A 23,706-nucleotide genomic window follows, 5' to 3' on the forward strand; every position below is an offset into this window, starting at 1 on the left:
AATTGATGCAGAAAAAGCATTTGACGACATTCAACACTCAGTTTAAGCTTTCAGAAAACCAGGAATAGAGGGAAATTTCCTCAACTCAATAAAGAACACCTAAGAAAGCTTACCTACAACAAACATCATTCTTAACGGTGCAAGACTGAATGCTTCCCCCACAGAGACTGAGGATAAGACAAGGATGTCCGCTCTTACCACTGTTAGTCAACATGCAATTAGAAGTTACAGCCAATGAAATAAGGGAATAAAAGGAAATAGAAGTGATAAAGAACAGAAAGAAGATAATAACAGTGTATCCATCAGGAGGAGGTATCATTGTGGTGGTGGGTTGAACAATCACCTCCCGCCACCAAAGGACAGCCACATCCTCACCCCTGTAACCTTCAAGTGTTAAGGATCTTGAGATGAGAGATTATCCTGGATCATCCAATAAGCATGGTATAATCAGAAGGGGTTGAATAAGAAGGATGCAGTTGGACTTGGCCACATAGAAGCTGCTACTGTGGTGGAAGAAGGACGGAGATAAAAAGATATTAAGATGGTACCTGGCTGACTTTGACGATGGATGAAGCGGCAAAGCATATAAGCAGTCTGCAGAATTTGCAAAGTGCAAGGAAATAAATTCCTCCCTGGAATGTCAGGGTTACAGTTCTGTTAACATACCCATTTTAGACGTCTGACCTGAACTGAAAGAGAATAAATTTTATTGTTTTAATCCACCTAGTTTGTGATAATTTCTTAACGCCTGATGAAATAAAATTTATATTTTAAGGCAAGACAAGAAAAAAATTAACATAGAATTCTGTTTGGGCCTCCTCCCTCCCAGATGTGCAGTGTGCATCTGCATTACACATTAACCACAGCTCCTCAAAGGTGGGAGTGCCTGCCCAACCAACCGGAGAGGTCAAATTGTTTTCCTCTCTTTTGACACTAGCAATTTAACTTCTTACAAGAATAGCGTTCTTTCCCAACTCTGTAGGGGGTCACGGTGACTTGCTGCTCGCGTTGTATGTACTCACCTGGACTACGTATCCTTGGTGAACTTTATGTCAAGTATCAGTATGTCATTCTGATGCACGATCCTTTGTCTGGAAAATGTGTATGACTGTACCTTGAACTCTAACAGCTGGAACAGTTCTCAGAGCTTTCGGAGAATCTGCTTCCTGGATTATAGTCCTCAATTTGGCGTGCATAAAATTCCCCCCCTTTTTTTTTCTTCTTGATAGATAATTGTATTTTCGTCAACAAGCTGCATTAGGAAACTAATGAAATGATATATACAGACAAGTCCAAGTCATCTGCGAATACCTCTAGAATAAGTGAGACTGGTAAGTTCTGAGGATACAAGGTCAACATTCAAAAATCTATTGTATTTCTATATAGTAGCAATTAACACATGGAAACAAGTTAAAAATAACATGTCCAATTATTCAAAAAAGAAAAAAGTAGTAATGTGTTAATCATACAAAACGCTGACGGGATTTTGATGCTGAAATCTATAAAATACTGGTGAAAGAAACCAAAGATCAGAGAAATAAATAGACATACTACAGCCATTTATTGGAAGGCCTAACATAGAAATGATGTCAAATGATCGCAAACTGACAGGCAGGCTTAATGCATTTTCTATCAAGATATTTTGTGGGCACAAACAAGATTTTTCTAAAACTTATATGGAAAGGCAAAAGGAACTAGAATAGCTAAAATATCTGAAGAAGAATAAACTGGTTGGAATCACTCATTCAATTCAAAACTTCTAATAAGATAAAAAATAATCAAGACTGATTTTGTGGAGGGAGACATACAGAACGATGGAACAAAACAGAGAACCCAGAAATAGCCCCACACAATTACTTGCAACTGAGTTTTGACAAAGGTACCAAGAAACCTGAATGAAGTAAGAATCTGAAAAAAATTACACCATATCAACTGATCTTCCACACTAGGAAAAAAAAATGAATCTCCACCAAAACCTCACACCTGTACAAATATTAGCTCAAAATCGGTCATAGCTTTAAACGTGAAATGTAAAACCATACCACTTTAAACTATAAGAGATTCAGAAAAGAAACCATAGGATAACATCCTCAGGATCTATCGACATATCTACCTAAGTTTTAACATATTTTGACTTTTAATTTTATTCTGCAGTATGCAATATTTCAGACTAAACTTGAGACTTAGTTATTCCTCATGTGAATGCTCTGATGTGGATTCTGTTGCAAAAAGTCTTGAAGAAATTTTAAATATTCATTACTTTTGTAAGGCTTCTTTCCATTATGAATTCTTTGGTGAATCCTGAGGGGACACTGTTGCTTAAAGGCCTTTCCACATTCAGTAAATTTCCCTGGGCTTCCCTGGTGGCACAGTGGTTGAGAGTCCGCCTGCTGACGCAGGGGACATGGGTTCGTGCCCCGGTCCGGGAAGATCCCACATGCTGCGGAGCGGCTGGGCCCGTGAGCCATGGCCGCTGGGCCTGCGCGTCCAGAGCCTGTGCTCCGCAACGGGAGAGGCCACAGCAGTGAGAGGCCCGCGTACCTAAAAAAAAAAAAAAAATTTCCCTGGTTTCTCTCAGGTATAAATCCTCTCATGACATCAAAGCCATGAATGTTTAATAAAAAGCCTTCCCACATTCATTACATTTGTAAAGCTGCTCTCCAGCAGGAATCTTGCGATGTTCTGTAGTTTTGATCTACAGATAAGAGCCTTTATACACACATTACATTCTTGTGGCTTCATCAAAGATGTATATTCTGATGTCTAGTGAGTTGCAAAGTCTGTACAAGTCCTCTGTCCTATATGTTACACAGATGTAATTTCTCTTTAGTGTGGACTCTCTGGTGTCAATCCATGCTTGAACTTGTGTTATTTTGCCACACTCGTTACATCGGTCAGGTTACTCTCTAGCATGAATTCTCCGATGACTTATGAGGCTTGAGTTTTGAGTGAAGACCTTGCCACACTCACTGCATTGGTAAGGTTTCTCTCCAGTGTGGATTTTCTTATGTCTGTTGAAGTTTGAGCAATGAATAAAGGATTTGCCGCACTGATTACATTTGTAAGGTTTCTCTCCGGTATGAATCCGGCGATGACTAGGAAGGCTTGAACTCTGACTGAAGACCTTGCCACACTCATTACATTTGTAAGGTTTCTCTCTAGTATGGGTGACCTGATGATAAGTAAGACTTGAATACACACCAAATGCTTTGCCACACTCGTTGCATTTGTATGGCTTCTCCCCAGTATGAATTCTCCGATGACTTACGAGGCTTGAATTCTGAGTGAAGACCTTCCCACATTCACTACATTTGTAGGGTTTCTCTCCAGTGTGCATGACCTGATGTCGAGTGAGGTGGGAGCTCTGATTAAAGGCTTTGCCACATTTATTACATTTGTAAGGTTTCTCTCCAGTATGAATCCTGCGATGATTAGTAAGGCTTGAACTCTGACTGAAGACCTTGCCACACTCATTACATTTGTACGGTTTCTCTCTAGTATGGACGACCTGATGATAAATAAGACTTGAATACACACTAAAGGCTTTGTCACACTCGCTACACTGGTAGGGTTTCTCTCCGGTATGAATTCTGCGATGACGTAGAAGGTGTGAACTGTAACTGAAGCCCTTACCACATTCCTCACACTTGTGATGTTTCCCTCTTGTGTGGATTCTTTGATGTCTAGTGAGATGTGAGCTCTGGTTAAAGGCTTTGCCACATACATTACATTTGTAAGGTTTCACACCTGTGTGGATTACCTGATGGTTAGTGAGTTGTGAGCCATGATTAACTGCTTTGTCATACTCATCACATTTGTAAGGTTTTTCCCTAATGTATGCTTTCTGGTCTTCTGTGAGTAATGAAGAATGCCAGAAATCATTCCCATATTCATTAAAAATGTTGGTTTGGACACTCGGAAGAATTCTCTGAAGTACTGACAGTGAGGAACCACTGTTGTTAGACTTCTCAACTTGATGATACTCATACAATGGCCCTTCAGTTGGAAATATCTGCAGTTCGGCCAGATGTGACTGAAAGCTTAGTCCGAGCCTGTTTTCAATAGGCTTCTCTCCTTCATCTCTTCTACCATGTTGATCTCTTCTACCAGTGAGATTTTTTTTATGGGTGACAGGCACTCCTCTGTAATTTCTTTTGTCACTTCTCCACTGGTATTCAAAGTCACGCTCATTTTTCTGGACTTCCCTATAGCCATAGTCCTCAGTCTCACAGCTTTCATGTCTTTCCAACAACACTGTTTGCAACACTTCCCCTGTATGACTGTTCTCTTTTGGTGCGGATTCCTTGATCACACATTTAAGAGAGGCATCTACAAGACATAAAGAATCGTATGTCTCCTATTAATTACAGTTTGAAAGAAATATTTCATATTGAAGAACATAATATTGTATCAGAAGTACTACATATTTTGAACAGTTAAGAAACGTTGCAACCATGATCTTCAGTTTTTAGGAACACAAAGGGAATGAGATTCTTTCATAAAGAAAGGGTGGGATTTCCCTGGTGGCGCAGTGGTTACGAAGCCGCCTGCCAATGCAGGGGACACGGTTCGATCTCTGGTCCAGGAGGATCCCACATGCCACAGAGCAACTAAGCCCATGCACCACAACTACTGAGCCTGCATTCTAGAGCCCGCGAGCCACAACTACTGAGCCCACGTGCCACAACTACTGAAGCCCACGTGCCTAGAGCCCATGCTCCACAACAAGAGAAGCCACCACAATGAGAAGCCTGCGCACCGCAACGAATAGCCCCTGCTCACCGCAACTAGAGAAAGCCCACGTGCAGCAACGAAGACCCAATGCAGCCAAAAATGAATAAATTAGGAAAAAAAAAAAGAGAGAAAGGGTGATTACATGTATTTCAAATTAATTTTAGGGAAGCCTACTTTAAACAATCAATGGCTGAAACACCCATAGTGTACCCATGTTAGCCCTGAAAGAAGGGGTATTTTTGTACCATGACCCCAAAGCACACACCACTTCACAGAAAACATATGGCGGTTTCAGATTTGAAGAGATAAAGATATTACACATATTTACTGCATATCGATTGTGCACCAATAAATGCTAAAGCACAGTGCTCTAACGGTAAATAAGCCATAATTTTAACTAATGAGTAATATAAATAAATGGCAGTTTAGAAGTGGAAATGAAGTTTAATAAAACAATGCTATAAAAATACAGTAATTCTCTGAATACCAGTTATAAAAGTCATAGAACTATGTTCACTCAGAATGGCCATTCTGCAACACTAACCAGTGATGTGAGTCAGTTATGCTGCATAATACCCACTGAAAAGCCATCATCTATAAATCATAATGAAAATTAGCAAACAGTGACAAAACATGATGGAAAAGAATATGGAAAAGAATGTATATATGTGTAGGTATAACTCAGTCACTCTGCTGGACAGCAGTAATTAACACAACATTGTAAATCAACTATACTTCAATTAAAAAAAAGAAAATTAGTAAATAAAACATTCTAGTAAGCTATGATAAAACCAGGGTATAAGTAATAAGCAACCGCAATTATATGAAACTATTGTTTGTGAAATTCTCAACAAATCCTTCTGAAGACAAAAAAAAGCAAGGCTTCTGTTCCAGAAACAACACAAAACGAGAACTGAAATTTACGTTAAGACTACTGACTTTTTGAAAGAGAAAGACAAACACCACGTGACATCACTCATATGTGGAATCTAAAATTTGGCATATGGGACTTCCCTGGCGGTCCAGTGGTTAGGACTCTGTGCTTTCACTGCTGAGGGTGAGGGTTCAATCGCTGGTGGGGGAACTAAGATCCTGCAAGCCACACGGCAAAAAAAAAAAAAAAAAAAAGCACAAATGAAACAGGAACAGACTCACAGACATAGAGAACAGACATGTGGTTGCCAAGAGGAAGGGTGAGCAGTGGAGATATGGATTGGGAGTTTGGGATTAGCAGATGCAAACTACTATATACAGAATGAACAGACAACAAAGTCCTACTGTACAGCACAGGGAACTATATTCAATATTGTGTGATAAATCATAATGGAAAAGAATATAAAAAAGGATGTATATGTAGGTATAACTGAATCACTTTGCTGTACAGCAGAAATTAACACAACACTGTAAATCAACTATACTTCAATTTTTTTTTTTTTTTTTTGACCAAGCGGCTTGCGAGATCTTAGTTCCCCGACCAGGGATTGAACCTGGGCCCTCAGCATTGAGAGTGCAGAGTCCTAACCACTGGACCTTCAGGGAATTCCCAACTATACTTCAATTTTTTAAAAGTTCTTTAAAAAAGACACTGTTAAGAAAATGAAAACACCAGCTACAGACTAGGGGAAAATATGTGCACGACAGATATCTCACCATGGACTTGTGTCCAGGTTATACAAAGAACTCTCAAAACTAAGAAAACAAACAACGTGTTTTGAAAAATAAGCAAGGGAACTATATTCAATAACCTGGGGTAAACCATAATGGAAAATGTAGTGGAATAACTGAGGACATGGAAAGGAGATGTGACCCATGAGCCCCACCTCGGCAAACCGAGGGCGGGCGAATAAGCCAGGACTGCAGGCAGTCCTGGATACTCTGGGCACTGATCCATGAAATGACCTCGGTATAATCAGAACACAAGGAAACGTCCTTGTGCTACTTTAGTATAATCAGAATGATGGGAACACAAGGAGATGTCCGTGTGTTGCTTGTGAGCTCAAGGACGAAGCACGGCATGTCTTCAAGAAAGCCCATTGTTGCTTGTATAATAAATAAAAGCATATGTTGCTGCTTTGGCATTTCTGGAATGTTAAGAAAACAAGTCTTAAGATGTAAGCATAGATAATGCTTAAATAAAAGTCACCACAGCAGGACAGACGGCACTGTATTGCCTGAGCGAGCAGCAGCCCTCTACTGCTGTGCTTCTGCACAATTCATCTCGTGTGATGAGCTTACTTTCGGCCCTGTCATAAGAAAACTACAACAGAAAACAATGTGAAAAAGAATGTATGTATACATATATATATATACATACATATATATATATATATGTATATATATATATGTATATACATATGTATATATAACTGAATCACTCTGCTGAACAGCAGAAATTAACACATTGTAAATCAAGTACACTTCAATTAAAAAAAAGAGAATAAAAAAATGTTAATAAGCGTAGAGACTAGGAAGTAATGGGCATGTGGGCAGTGTGTGTACTTGCCAATCTGTGGGAAGATAAATGCATTCGGACACTTAAAATGTTGACTGAGGAAAAAAGAGAAACTGACTTAGCAAGTAGCATAATATTGTCCCATTCTTAACTATAGGACATGGGGCAAAAAGGAAGAGATCTAAAAGGGAGGGAGCACAGGGACTTCCCTGGCGGTCCAGCGGGTAAGAGTCTGCGCTCCCAATGCAGGGGGCCTGGGTTCGATCCCTGGTCAGGGAACTAGATCCCGCATGCATGCCGCAACTAAGGAGCCCACATGCCGCAACTGAGACCCGGCGCAGCCATCAATCAGTCAATCAGTGGGAGGGAGTACAATGATGAGGGAAGAAACCAGGTCTAGAAACACAGAGTAGAATAACTGTGTTATTCCATAACCCCCGGGGCTGGGGGTTATGGAAATGGGGAAAGGTTGATAAAAGGGCACACGATTTCCATCATAAGATGAATAAGGTCTGAACATTTCATGTAAAACGTGATAAATATAGTGGATAATACTATAAAACTGAAATGTGCTACGAGAGTAGAACTTAAGTGTTCTCCCCAAAAAAAAAAAAGTATGTGAGGTAACGTATGTTAATTAACTTGATGGGAATCCTTTCACAATGTATATGTATATCAAATCATCACGTTGTACACTTTAAATATATTACAATTTTATTTGACAACTATACCTCAATAAAGCTAAACAAACAATTTCAAAAATTCACCCACTGACTGTCTCCTTCTGAATGCACAGAGCGTAGTAAAATATGCAGACATCTAGCTCTCTTCCAAGAAGCACTGAATCAAAAGCACAGGGGTCGAAAAGAGGGAACTGGATATTTTAAGTTTGCCATAAGATTTTATGCATATGTAAGCTCTGGAATCACCCTTGATCATGAAATGGGAAGATCATATGAAGAAAGGACAAGTTCAAAGTCCTCATGCTACATTATGAAGCTGTTCATTTCTGAGTCAACAGGGCTTTGATCTCAGGCAGGCAATGTAGGGGTTCCCAAGAGGCACACAAGGGAAAATGCAAAGATACCCAAGGACAGGTCCCGAATTCTGGAGGGAAGTTATCCTCACCTAGGGAGAGCAGGTTCCCGTAGGTCTCCAACATCACGTCCCTGTACAAGGCCCTCTGAGCAGGGTCCAGGCATTCCCACTCCTCCTGAGAGAATTCTATGGCCACATCCTTGAATGTCAACTGTGTCTGAAATGAAAACACATTTCACCAACGGGCCATGAGGAGAGTCTTTATTTTCACACAAAATGAGAAGAGGAGAGAGAGGGGAAAGGATCGATTGGACTGAAGTGAGTATTGTTGCAGATCCACTTACGGTATTTTTGAGCAAGTGATGTGTCCCTAATTTTGGTTTACTACACTTTTCCATAAGAGGTTATGATAGCCTCTAAATCAGTGTGGACTTCCCATTTTTGTGGACAATACAAGAAACACACACACACAATCAACACAGGATTATCTGTATAGAAATGTGAGATACGCTCCACACACCAAGTTATATTCAATGTCTAGAGGAACAAGAGCAGGAATGACATCTTCAAAGATGACAACGTCTATAGGGGCTTTAAAGAAACGGTGATGACAGCAACAGTAATCTCAAAAAGTGTTTGAACACTCCTCATGTGCTACGCATTCCTCTAAATACTTTGCATGTACTAACTAGTATAATAACGTAATACCAAATTTAAAAATATCTGACCCAGCGATCCCACTACTGGGCATATACCCTGAGAAAACCATAATTCAAAAGGACACATGCACCCCAGTGTTCACAGCAGCACTATTTACAATGGCCAGGACATGGAAGCAACCTAAATGTCCATCAACAGAGGAATGGATAAAGAAGATGTGGTACATATATACAATGGGATATTACTCAGCCATAAAAAGAAACGAAATTGGGTCACTTGTAGAGACATGGATGGACCTAGAGACTGTCATACAGCGTGAAGTAAGTCAGAAAGAGAAAAATAAGTATCATATATTACTGTATATATCTGGAATCTAGAAAAATGGTATAGATGATCTTATTTGCAAAGCAGAAATAGGGACACAGATGTAGAAAATAAATGTATGGATACCAAGGGGGAAAATGGGGGGAGTGGGAGGAATTGGGAGATTGGGATTAACACATATACACTATTGATACTACTTATAAAATAGATAACTAATGAGAACATACTGTATAGCACAGGAAACTCTACTTAATGCTCTGTGGTGACCTAAATGGGAAGGAAATCCAAGAAAGAGGGGATATATGTATACGTATAGCTGATTCATTTGCTGTACAGTAGAAACTAACACAACATTGTAAACCAACTCTACTCCAAAAAAAATTAATTTAAAAAATTTAAAAAAAATTTGAAAAGAATCTAAAAAAGAGTGGATACATGTATAACCGATTCACTTTTCTGCACACCTGAAAGCAACACAACATTGTAAATCAACTATATTCCAATAAAATTAAAATATTAAAATAAATAAACAAAACAGAAACAGACTCACAGACATAGAAAACAAACTTACGGTTACCAAAGGGGAAAGGGGGTGCGGGGGTGTGGATAAATTAGGAGTTCGGGATTAACATACACACACTACTGCATATAAAATAGATAGCCAACAAGGACCTACTGTATAGCACAGGGAACTTTACTCAACAGTCTGTAATAACCTATATGGGAAAAGAATCTGAAAAAGAATGGATATATGTATATGTATAACTGATTCACTTTGCTGCACACCTGAAACTAACACAACATTGTAAATCAACTATACTCCAATAAAAATTACTTTTAAAATATATAAGTAAGTAAAATTAAAAAAAACATAATAAAAAGATCTGGTCAGGGGTGGGGAGGGATAAATTGGGAGCTTGGGATTGACAATACACATAGTGCTATGCTTAAAATAGATAACCAGGGACTGCCCTGGTGGCGCAGTGGTTGAGAATCCGCCTGCCAATGCAGGGGACATGGGTTCAAGCCCTGGTCCAGGAAGATCCCACATGTCGCGGAGCAACTAAGCCTGTGCGCCACAACTACTGAGCCTGCGCTCTAGAGCCCACGAGCCACAACTACTGAGCCCGCACGCCTAGAGCCCGTGCTCTGCAACAAGAGAGGCCACCACAATGAGAAGCCCGTGCACCACAACGAAGACTAGCCCCCACTCACCGCAACTAGAGAAAAGCCCATGTGCAGCAACAAAGACCCAACGCAGCCAAAAATAAATAAACACATAAATTTTAAAAAATAAAATAGATAACTAACAAGAACCTACTGTATAGCACAAGCGACCCTGCCCAATACTCTGTAATCACCTAAATGGGAAAAGAATTTGAAAAAGAACAGATACCTGTGTATGTATAACTGAATCACTTTGTTGTACAACTGAAACTAACACAACATTGTTAATCAACTATACTCCAATATAAAATTTAAAACAATTTAAAAAAAAAAAAAAGGTCTGGTCCCTTCCATCTTAAGGCAGAGACAGCTGTGTCACGGACATTCTAAGAAATTTGCCTCAGGTCAAATTGCTAAAGATGGTAGAACAAACATATAAACCCAGGTGTTTAGATTCTGAATTTAAACGTTAAAGAATTTAAGTCATATAAAAGCATCAAAGGTACATTGACAGAGGGTTCCCTGAGGAAACTTGAAACAAGTTCAAGGCTAACAACCTAGAACTACATAAAATGTCATCATGAAGACATGCACACACACGTACATACATGTTACTTTTTTCATAACTATTTAACTCATTAATGTCATAGTGTAGAAAAAAGTTAGTGCAATGAAAAATACTTATAATTTCAACAACTAAATAATATATAACTTATTTATAATTTTTTTGGCCGCGCCACACAGCTTGTGGGATCTTAGTTCCCCAACCAGGGACTGAACCTGTGCCCCCTGCAGTGGAAGCGTGGAGTCTTCACCACTGGACCGCCAGGGAATTCCCATACCTAACCTGTTTAGAAATAATGATATGTATTTTATAAAGACCATGGGCTTGAGCATCCATGCACTCGTGCACACACATATACACACTTAAATTTACTGAAATAAGAGTTGTCTCTTGATGACCACAATGGAGCTTCTTCAAGTTCCACGTCACTGGGTCATTATGAGACAGAATCTAAGGGGAGATGACAGGCCCTGAGGGAAGGCCCCGGGTGGCTATGACTGTACAGGTGTCAGGCAGGATACTTCAGAGTCAGACAAGATCAGTGAGTCCAAAGAAGGGCATTTCAGGAAGGACAGACAGAAGAAACAACTGAGAATATGACTTTACCTGAGAAAGAGCCATTCCAGACTCCTCCTTCTTTCCTCTTCCTCCTCTTCAGGGCTTCTTCCTCAGGCAATATGAGTCTTTCAAGTCGACCCTGAAAGTGGAAAAGATGCTGTTTAATGCTCAGAATCAACACACCCCCTTCCTGAGTCACCACCACACACACAGGGAAGCCCTCAGCATGGGGAACAGACGGTCCTCTGCTACCCACTGTCCCAGGAGGGGCTCAGGACAGTAAACTCGTAAAAGACCAACAGGTGAGTTTTCCCACCCTTTCCTTCAGATCTCGCTCCCCTCCTGGTGAGGCCCTCATGTACCCAGCAGCAGCGGGCACCTCAGCTGGACCCGACGATCCCCTGCAGGTCACAGACCAGCCCCGATCCATCCCCACGCAGAGCAGAATCCCCTTGCCTCTCCCAGGGGCTAATCTCAGCCTCAGAAAGGGAAGATACAGAGCCCTGGTGCTCAGTGCAGGACACAGATCAGAATCATTGGGGGCACTTTAAAACATTTCTGGGGCTATGCCCCACCCAACTAAATTTGACGAAGACTCTTTGATGGGGGAGGGGTACAAAACATGTATCTGCAAAATGCCTCATCCGTCTAACGTGAAGCCGGGAGGCAAGCCGGGCCCGTCTCCCACCTTCTTTCTGTCTCTTTTCGACCCGTGGTGAATTGCTGTCACCAGGATCCAGGCGTGGAAGGGGAAGAGGCAGAAGAAAACACGTCAAGCAAGTGTCATGGACCAGAGGTGGGGGTGAGGGTGTGGCTGGCATGTTAAATGGGAGGGGGTTGGTCAGAGAAGGCTCCACTCAGACGCTGACATCAGACCAAAGACCTGGGGGAGGAAGCGTGTTTGCCACCTGCGTCTCCTGAGTCCGATAGTTCTAGGCAGAGAGACACCTCCGTGAGGGCCCTGAGAGTACAAACTTCATCCCTGGAGAGGGAAAGAGGGCTGGGTGGCTGCAGCAGGGTGAGGAGGTGGGCGGGAGGGGAGGTCAGAGAGGCACCGGAGGAAGCTGATGACGAAGGGCCTTGGTCTCCAAGCATTTTTCGCCCATCTCTCAAAAGAATTTTAGAAACTATGTATTGTTTCTCTCACTTTAAGTAAACATCTAATATTTCTTTTATCTTATACATTAAACACTCACAAATAATGTAATGCATTTACAATGCCGAGATATTCACAGGGTCGCCCTTAACTGAGATGTGGAGGACGGCAGGCGGAACAGGGTTGGGGGAGGTCAAGACCAGTTTTGGACAAATTAAGGTGGAGATTCCTGTTAGATGTCCCCAGCAGAGATGTCGAGGAGACAGCTGGACACAGGATTGAGAGTTTAAGGCAGAAGTCTGGATGGAGAGGATAAACTGCGAGACATGTAGGTGGTGTTGAAAGCCATATGATGAGATGATGAGGAAAGGCAGCGGGTATAGACAGAGAAGAGGTTCCAGGACTCAGCCCTGGGATGCACCCACATTCAGAGACCAGGGAGGTCAGGAATTCAGCAGAGGGAGCTAAGAAGTGAACAGGGAGGGGAGAAGAAAATAAAACAAATAGGTAGATAGGCTTATAAAGGTTAGTGGGACGTCCTCAAAACCACGGAAAGAAAGTGTTTCAAGGAAGAGGGAGTGAGGACCTGTGCCCCCTGCTGCTGACAGGAAAAGCGAAGGAGCACAGGAAGTTAAATACTGGATTTGGAAACGAGGTCATACACTGTTGCTGGGAATGTAAATTGGTGCAGCTACTACAGAAAACAGTACCGAGGTTTCTCAAAAACTAAAAATAGAGTTGTCATATGATCCAGCAATCCCACTTCTGGGCATATATCCAGACAAAACTACAAGTCAAAAAGATACATGCACCCCTATGTTTATAGCAGTATTATTCACAGTAACCAAGACATGAAAACAACCTAAGTGTTCACTGACAGATGAATGGATAAAGAAGATGTGGTGTGTACGTACACACACACACACACACACACACACACACACAATGGAATACTACTCAGCCATAAAAAAGAATGAAATAATGCCATTTGCAGTAACAGGGATGGACCTAGAGATTGTCATGCTGAGTGAAGTAAGTCAGAGAAAGACAACATATGATATCACTTATATGTGGAATCTAAAATATGACACAAAGGGCTTCCCTGGTGGGACAGTGATTAAGAATCCACCTGCCAATGCAGGGGACATGGGTTCGATCCCTGGTCTGGGAAGATCCCACATGCCGTGGAGCAAATAAGCCCGTGCACCACAGCTACCGAGCCTGTGCTCTAGAGCCCGCAAGCCACAACTGAGCCCGCGTGCCTAAAGCCCGTGCCCTGCAACAAGAGAAGCCACTGCAATGAGAAGCCCATGTACTGTGACGAAGAGTAGCCCCCGCTCGCCGCAACCCGAGAAAGCCCGCGCGCAGCAACAAACACCCAATGCAGCCAAAAATAAATAAAATAAACAAATAAATTATAAATAAATAAATAAATAAAATATGACACAAACTTATCTACAAAACAGAAACAGAATCATGGACATGGAGAACAGACTGGTGATTGCCAAGGGGAACTATACTCAATATCCTGTATTAAACCATAACAGAAAAGAACATGAAAAAGTATATATATATATATACACATACATATATATATGAATCACTTTGCTCTACAGCAGAAATTAACACAACATTGTAAATCAATTACACTTCAATAAAATAAATTAAAAAAAAAAAGAAACGAGGAGGTCATCAGTGACTCTGAAAAAGAAAGTGTCAGTGACATGGAGGATGTGAAAGCTTAATTGGACAAGGTTCAAGTGAAGAACTGAAGAATATAAACAAGTTTTTAGGGCCTTGTGCTCTGAAATGGGGCACAGAAAAGGGGTACTTACTAGAGAGGGAAATGTAGTTAATAGAGAATGTCTTGTTTTAAAGATGGAAGAAAGGAGTGAATAAAAAATTTGGGAAGCGTGTTTAAGATGGACAATACCACCATTACAAATGACCAAAACATTGGGGTTAACATATACACACTACTATGTCTAAAATAGATAACCAACAAGGACGTACTGTATAGTACAGGGAACTCTATTCACTATCTTGTACAAGATAGTGAATAGAGTTATTCTTTTCTATAACAGAAAAGAATCTGAAAGAGAATATATATATATATGAATAACTGAATCACTTTGCTGTACACCTGAAACTAACACAACATTGTAAATCAACTATACATCAATTAAAAACCACAAACAAAAACAATACAAAAACGACAACAACAAACGACCAAAGCAACTGCTGAGACAGGCAAATTGAAGATGCAGTGGAGGAAGGACGCCATACTGTCTGGAGACTGCGTGGGGCTGGCAACTGGGGCACGACTGCCAGGTCAGACACACACCAAGCGCTACTTGTATGCCCTCTGGCGTGGCCTTCATTCTGGGGGACTGATTAGCCTTCATCACAAGTGAGGGGGGAGCTGAGCAGGAGCAGAGGAGGAGGGTGGTCAAGCTGAGAGTCCTTCACTCAAATCACTCTCCGCCCTCTCAAAAGGTGGCAAGGGCAAGTGCAAGTTCCACCAGGATCGCAGTGAGCTGATCCACAGGTGGCTGCCACAGGAGGAGAGGAGAGATGCATGTTAGCAAAGAAAGAGGCTGTCCTCGGCAGAAAGAGAAGAGGCCTCCTGGCTGCCCAGACTCCTCAATAGAGGAAGGGTCCTGGCGTGTAAATTCTCACTTTTGCTATGACATTGGCTTAAATGGTCACAGCCCCCAATCCAAGCGTCTTGGGATTGTGCAAACTGAGGGTTGAACAGCAGGAAGTGGGTGTGTCTGAACAGAACATTAGAGAGGAAGGTGGAAGGCCCGAAGGGAGGGGACACAGGAGAGGCACAAACAGACAAACCATGTTTCCAATCTCAGGTCATTCACCTGCGGAAGCATCACCTTCGCTGTTCTAGAGAACAGAGCAGAGAGAGAGGGAGAAGGGTGTGCTGGGGGCAAGTGTGTTGGTCGGAAAGAAGACACCCTTTCTCTGAATATGAACCCACCAGCTCACCCTGTTCTATACTAGTCACTGCTGAAGAGAGGGTCCCCCAGTGAGGATGAACAGAGCTTCCCCTTCTCCAATTCCCGAGTCTCCCTGCCACTATCAGGGCTGTCGCCCCCGAAAGCCAGCATTCCCCATCCTCTCCCCAGCTGCCTACCCAGGACCTCGTGCTCCTCCTTGCTGAAGATATATCCCTGTTGCAAAGTGAGTTTGGAACATCTGGCCTCTCTGCTCCCCCAGGTGCACTGTGACTCTGCGTGGGTGGGGGGGTGGTGCTATGTGTGACCAGTGGAGAGTAATCCCCACTGGCCTAGCAGCAAGGAAGCTAGGCTGTATCTTTTCAAGGAGAGTGTGACCTAGACCTAGAGATTCTCATACTAAGTGAAGTAAAGCCAGACAGAGAAAGACAAATATATCGGTTATATGTGGAATCTAAAAACAAAGAAATCGATTATATGTGGAATCTAAAAAAAAAAGAAAAATATACAAATGAACTGATTTACCAAACAAACAGACCCACAAAGAAAACAAACTTATGGTTACTGAAAGGGAGAGGAGGGGGAGGGATAAATTAGGAGTTTGGGATTAAAATATTCACTACTGCATATAAAACAGATGACCAATAACGACCCACTATATAGTACAGGGAACTATACTCTATATTTTGCAGTAACCTATAAGGGAAAAGAATCTGAAAAAGTATATATATATATATATATATATATATATATATATATATATATATATATTCTATGTATATATGTATAAAACTGAATCACTGTGCTGTATACCTGAAACTAACACAACTATAAATCAACTATAGTTCAGAAAAAAACAAAACAAAAAGAGTCCCAAGGATGAGTCTTTCTGCTGCAGGTGTTTCGCTGGGGTGTCGTTGCCCTCTGATTTTTCACAGATCTTTCCCTACATCATGGCCCCGTTGTAAGCTCTCTTACAGTGTTTTGCCTACGAACTCCCAGTAAGTTCTCCCTAATGAAAACCGTCTGCCAGCTGAGCTGTTCCCCTTCTGGAATCAGACGCTCTTACAAACTCCCATGGGGTCTCACAGCCTCCCCAGATACTCCGTGACGAACCCCGCTCCTGCTATGAAATCCCACAAGCCCCAATAACTCATGAATTCACAACGGAATAACACATAGAGAGACACCCAAGGACCTGCTGAAACAAGACATCATGTTTTCATTCATGATGACTCCACCCCAAACACTGGCACGACCAAAATCTACCAAAGAAAAAGAGATGTCTACAGGGATGCACATGCCCCACTGAGACGCCAGCATCTTTCAGAAACACTCCGAATTCTCACGTGAGTCTTCCAAAATGTGGGGGAAACCTTTTAGCCTGCGACTCAAAATAACCCCAGATACCAAAGGTACCCCCCAAATATGCTCTGAGACGTTCCCTATAAATCCTCTGGGTTGGGCAGTGATTCCTGCAAACCCCACGGAAGTCACCGTGTGGAGTGGGTGCTGGGGGGCGCCCGCTAGATCCAGCCCCTCAGGACCAAGGCACCCATCCTCCTGCACCCACAGCTCCCTATGGGCTCAGCTCAGGCCTTGGTTCTAACGTTGCAGGATATCGTTTCTCTCGGCCGAATTCCACTTCCGTCATTCCTCAAGTGTGCCCATGAGTTTCCCCGTTAAACCCACATATGCAAATCTCAGTCTTGGCACCTGTGTCCCGGGGAACCTGACTTAAGACAGCGGCACCCCAAAACGCAGCCCCGTAACTACCCATTAACCCATTTCCACATGCTCTTCGCAGATCTTAGACTCCCTTGCCAACGCTTCCACACACCCCTTTAATCCCGCAAACACACTTGGGACAGGTGCACACACTATTCATTGGGCTTATCTAGAGGCCCGCTCTAGCTTCCACGGCCCTTCTGGAGATGCCTATGGGCTCCCCTCTGCTTCCTCCCTTTTCTACTCCGCCTCCACATGAGCAAACTGGACTGAAAGTCACAGGGACCTCTGGGCACAGACAGTGCAGTACTGCATGCAAACTGCAAACAGAAGGACACTGGGCCTTCAGTATGGAGGCCAAGAAGTGAGCCCTGTTGGGAACACCTGCCCGCAACCAGGGACAACACGCATTCCGGTTTAAAAACAGTTGAGGGAATTCCCTGGTGGTCCAGTGGTTAGGGCTCTGAGCTCTCACTGCCGAGGGCCCGGGTTCGATGCCTGGTCGGTCGAGAACTAAGATCCCACAAGCCGAGGGCTGTGACCAAAAACAAAAACAAAAAACAAACCCACAGCTGAAAATTGGCTGTAGTGAATTCAGTGAGGACATCACAGGGAGAGAGAGAAGCCCCAGATCTCTTCGAAGAGGCTACCATTGTCTCGTCTTCTCCCACTCACAGCAACTTACAAGAGTCCCTACCTCTTAAGCAGGTGCCTCTTTCATGCCCCCTTAGGTTCCTGACCTTCTCCCCACCCTTGTTGAAGGGAAATTAGGGTCCCTGACTCTAAGAAGGTGACCTGGTGGAAGGCAAAACTCCTGCCCAAGACGGTAACTGGTCCCTGGTGACATGCAGTCTGGAAGACCTGGGGGTTAAAGTAAGACAATGACACAGCAGGCCGAACGTGGGGACACCTCAGCACACTGGGTGAGGACACCAGGTACTCAGGGATTTGCTCCTTTCTGAGTAAAATAAGGAACCACAGGAGGTTTAGATTAACTGGTGTTGAAATTTCCCGAAGCAAAATGCCACCCATCCCCATCCCTGCCTCTTGATCTATGCTGAGGAGTACTCAGCCCAACCCACAGCCCTAGCGCCGAAGCCCAACCCCAATGTAAGAGGCGGCAGCCGTTCTGTAAGCAAGACAGTCTCTGTGCCCTCCAATGGAGAGGAAATGGGAATGACTGAAAATAATCAACAGAGAAGAGCATTTCTGATATGAGTGACTGGTCTGGAGACAATAAAACCAGCGCTAACGTGACAGATACTGACTGGTGAAGGGAACCTGACATGAATGGCCTGGAGGGGTGGCAACACATCTCTAAGCCTAGACCTAAAGGAGGAGAAAGGGCCAGAGCCAGGACGATTCAGGGTGAGAGCAGGGACTTAAGACAGAAAAGGTTTTGGTGTCTGGGACCAGAGAAACAGCAAATGTGACTGGGGCAGAGTGAACCATGAGAACAGGGTCAGCTCCCAGGATGAGGCTGGAGACACTGGCAGGGCCCTGATGACACAGGGCTGAGCAGCCACAGGGAGGAGTCGGGATTTTGTGCTGAGGATGAGGAGAGCTAACGGAGGATTCAATGCCAGGTAGCGGCACGATTTACCCACAGACTTACCCCTGACAATGCTAAGGCAGGGATAAGCCCGCTACAGATGGGCTCGCTGTCTGAGCCCACGCCCCTGCTTCCAGCCTTCCCCCCTCTGCCCTCGTTCTGGAGGATTAGGACCCATTAAAAGAATTCTCATGACAACTGGGCACTCCATCCAAGAACTGCCACATGCAGACACACACTGAATCTTACTAACCGTTTCAGGGGGTGGTATCACTCAGATTCAGAGTTGCTGCTTTAGCCCATCATCTCCTCGTTGAGGTGGGCTCACTGGGCCCCGGAGAGGGGGTCATTTCATCAGGTTACCCTGAGAAGGTCTGAGCTGAGTGAGCAGAACCAGACGGAACTGAATTCTGAAAAGGTGGCCTGGAGGGGCCAGTGGGCAGAGTTGAGCCTTATCGATCTCCCTTAAAAATTCCGGGACTGGGCTTCCCTGGTGGCGCAGTGGTCGAGAATCCGCCTGCCGATGCAGGGGTCACTGGTTCGAGTCCTGGTCTGGGAGGATTCCACATGCCGCGGAGCAACTGGGCCCGTGAGCCACAACTGCTGAGCCTGCGCGTCTGGAGCCTGTGCTCCGCAACGGGAGAGGCCGCAACAGTGAGAGGCCCACGCACCGCGATGAAGAGTGGCCCCCGCTCGCCGCAACTAGAGAAAGCCCTCGCTCAGAAACGAAGACCCAACACAGCCAAAAATAAATAAATAAATAAATAAATAAAACAAAAAAACCTTTCTTTCCCCCACCACCCACCATAGCACTTTGACCTTTAAAAAAAAAAAAAAATTCCGGGACTTCCCTGGCAGTCCAGTGGTTAAGACTTCACCTTCCAACGCAGGGAGTGCAGGTTCGATCCCTAGTCGGGGAGTTGGGATCTCACATGCCTCGTGGCCAAAAAAACAAATCATAAAACAGAAGCAATACTGTAACAAATTCAATAAAGACTTTAAAAATGGTCCACATCCAAAAATCTTAAAAAAAAAAAATTCCAGTACCATCTTTCACATGCCTGAGCAAAGGAAACTTCTATTTCAAGGTTTGGTCACATTGATCTCAAGCAATGAACTCCTCTTTTCCAGAAAAATCACAGTAAAACATTTACAAAATACATAATTCTGAACATAGCAATTGCTGCTGACAGCACTGCTAGAGGGTCACCTACAGAAATAAGCTCTGAGCAAATTTCTCCATCATGAACTGCTGGGCTCTTTTGGAAGAAGGTTCCAGGTCAATCCCGACCATCCTTCAACATTTGCAGAGAGTGGACAAGAGGGACTTGAGGGAAACATCTACTTGGTAGCTCACAGCTCACTATTTTGAAAGGTCACATAAAAATTTTAAAAATGGAATTTTAAAGTACGTTAAACTAGGTTTAGACTGTTAAGACAAAAGATCACTGACATCCTTACCAAAGTATACATTGGAAGAAACTAAATTTATTTACTAGAGTCCAAAGAATGTTTCTAACAAAGAGCAGAGAGCCTGCAGGCCTCTGTACTGGACACAATTTAAAAGGGAAATAGTGTAAAAATTGAAGAAAAAGAAAATCTAATGAATTACGTAGTCAAATTTTTTTAAATGAAAATATGTCATACTTTGAAAAGAATGCCATGAGGTGCTATAGAAGGCCGCCAGAGCTTATGTCAGAAGTTAAAAATTATTTATAGAAAAGTGTAAACTGAATAAACGAAGATTTCTTTCAAGCTTCAAAAAAAGCAATGTATTAACTGTAAAGGAATTAGGAAGAAAAAAGTAAATCCATTTTGAAAAACAGCACTTTTAGTGTTCCTTTAAAAAGGCACCATGGGGACTTCCCTGGTGTTCTAGTGGTTAAGACTCCACGCTTCCAATGCGGGGGGCACGGGTTCGATCCCCAGTTGGGGAAATAATATCCCACATGCTGTGTGGTGCGGCCAAAAATAAATAAATTAAAGCTTTAAAAAAAAAATAAAATAAAAAGGCACCACGTAGGGAATTCCTTGGCAGTCCAGTGGTTAGGACTCTGCGCTTTCACTGCAGAGGACATGGGGTTGATCCCTGGTCGGGGAACTAAGATCCCAAAAGCTGCGAGGTGCAGCCAAAAACAAAGGGCACCACATAGTGACGTCATTTCTTGCCCTCCTTCTCATCTCCCTGACCCTCTACCCCATGCTGGGAAAAGGGAATAGGGTGACCCACAACCGAGTCAAATCACTGCTCCGTCAATTGCAAATGGAAGTTATCTTCTGATACAAATAATAACAAAATGCACAAGCCTTTTAGAAAGGAGTTTTGCGAATGTCATTTTCATGCATATTTTAACCACGTTTTCAATGCATTATATTAGAAGTCACAAATAAATATATCTCGCCACTTCATCACCCACATCCGGTCAACTCACCACTCATCTGGCTCCCTCTCTTCACAGCTCCCTGTTTCCCTCTCTCATTATTTCTGTTGGCTGTTCCGTGTTTCCCTCTTAGGTTTCTGCTCATTTTGGTCTCCTCCCCTGTCCTGCCGTTTCTCCCCTTCTCTGTCTTATTCCTCCTCTCACACCGGTTCTACTCCATTCTGGCAACTTGTTTCCCCTCTTGTTGCTCTTTCTGCCCAGTCTCCCTGGATAGTCTCAAATCTTCATGTATTTCTGCCTCTTTCTTTTCCCCCATCTTTGCTCTCTGTTACGTTTGCTCTTTTCCTGTTACACCTGACACGTCCCCACCCTCTGGCACCCCCGGCTTGCTCTGCTCCTCTTGTCTCCCGTTGCCCCTTCTTTCTGTACCAGCTCAAAGTTGCTGTTTGCCCAACTCTTTTATCCTTTTTCCCCACTCTGGGTAAAATGCCCCACATCCCCCTTTATTATCCACGGCTCTTCTTGCTGATCAAGGGCCTCCTCTCCCTATTTGCTCCCCTTCATCTCCCTGGAGGACCCTCCACACACACTCTAAATAATCTGTATCTTCTTTTCTCCCCCTGCTACTTTCTCAGCTTATTCTTTCACTCTGTGAAACAGAATAAGGGAAACCTCATCAATCTGGAGGCTTTAAGGGAAAGCCCTCGGGCACTACAAGTCAATTACAAACGCCAACAGGAAGACATCAATTACAGATCTCAAACAAGAATTATTCTCAAAAAAAAAAAAAAAAGAAAAGAAAAAAATGAATTATTCTCCTCGCTGCCGCGCAACCAACCCAGCCAATGGGAATCGCCTTGCCAACTCCAAACTCTCCGCTTCCCTTCAAGGGACTTTTGTTCAAAACAACCACTCCCAACTTCCTCCTTTTCCTCTATAAAGCAACATTCCTCTCCTTGACTTGTTGGACCTGCCTATGGTGTTTTGCTACCGTCTGCCTGTCATGTATTGCAATTCCTTAATAAACCCATTCTGCTGGTAAAATAACTGGCTGTTCTATTTTTGAGGGCAGTAACTCTGTCTCTTGGCGAGCTCATCCCTCTATCCTTCACTTTGCCATCTATTTACGGCTCTTCCTCATTCTTCTCATTTTCCTCATTCTCTCGGTGGGTCTGTGCCTCATTCACCCAGGAATCGGCTGTATGGATGAAGAATGTCTCCTGCCATACCACTAAACAAAGGACGCTGCGGCCATCAAGCCAAGAGCCACCGCAGCCACCCCGACTGTACTCCCTAAGGGGATTCAGGGTGGACAAAAGCAGGACGCCAGCCCTAGATAGCTAACGTGCGTGCCAAAGGAATTACTTCAGTGAGCCCAGACTCTCATCTTCCCATACGCAGAAAAGCACTAAATTCATTAACTGGAGATGTCTGGTTTTCTTAAATTAACTCATCTCTTGATGTTCTAACTACCTGGTTTTTGTTGCAAAACTCCTATATACCCTGGCTCCTCCCTTACCTCTTGGGAGCGGTCCCTCAGAGCCATCTGAGAGGCTGTCTTCTGGGCTTAAGTCCTCAGATCTGTCTGCCAAATAAAACATAATTCTCAACTTCTAGGTGGTGGTTTTTTGTTTTTTTTTTTTTTTTTTTTTTGTCAACAGATGGGATTAGATGCCCACCTATTAATTCCACATTAATAGAGCACATTATCCAGTGGGGTAGAATTCGGGACAGAAAAACTCTGGGTGACTCAAGAAAGGCCCTTTCTTAGGCTCTTCCCCCAACTTAAGGTGAGAAGAGGCGGTGACCAACAAGAGGAGGCCTGGGGAGCGTAAAGACCCGGCTGAGGAGTGTGCGAACTGAAGGGAACTGGGTGTGTTTAGGAAACGGGGCGGACTCTCCAGAATCCCAGGATCATAAAGAGGACGCGGCCTCTTCTGAAGCGGGGCAGTTGTCGCTGCTCTCCAAGGGCCGAGTGGGCGAGTCTGAGGGGCGTGCAGCTCGCGCATTTCAAAAACAAGGAGAAGCGGCACCTCCCCATTCCCACCCCTCCCCCTCCCACCTCTCACTGGTGACGTCTGCATTTACTTTGGGTGGAAGAGGAGTGCCAGGATTTTAAGATCCCAATATACCCTCAGACCAAGGTATGGAGGACGGGGTAACGCAAAGCGCAGGTTTAAACAAGAAAGATGAAACTCACGATCCCGTAGGGCGACCTTCGCTCCGCGGTAACCGCTTCCGGGGTCTGCAGGAAACTGCGCAAGAGCACCAAGGGAAGAGGCGGGGCAACTTGGAAGCGGGGCCTGGGCTGGGCGGGAACGTAGAGACGTAAAAGAGGCCGGGCTTGGGCGGGCCCAAAGCAGGGGTGGGGCCAAAGCAGGGGCGGGGCCAGGGTTTCGCTTTCAGTGCCTCTGGGTTGTCAGGATTTGGAAGTGCTTGTCTGTTTCTTCTGTGCAGCCCTGTTGCTTCCTGCTTACTTTAA

General features: G+C 43.7%; 1 non-coding gene and 1 pseudogene across 1 annotated transcript; both read right to left on the minus strand.

The window, feature by feature from the left end:
• Window positions 1-803: 803 nt before the first annotated feature.
• Window positions 804-23,466, minus strand: LOC132416397 (zinc finger protein 665-like; annotated as a pseudogene).
• TRNAE-CUC (transfer RNA glutamic acid (anticodon CUC)) lies at window positions 6,201-6,273 on the minus strand. Its single transcript has one exon. It is a non-coding gene; the product is annotated as a tRNA-Glu (tRNA).
• Window positions 23,467-23,706: the final 240 nt, after the last annotated feature.

The sequence above is a fragment of the Delphinus delphis genome, chromosome 20 (assembly GCF_949987515.2).
Source record: "Delphinus delphis chromosome 20, mDelDel1.2, whole genome shotgun sequence".
Classification (NCBI taxonomy): Eukaryota; Metazoa; Chordata; class Mammalia; order Artiodactyla; family Delphinidae; genus Delphinus; species Delphinus delphis.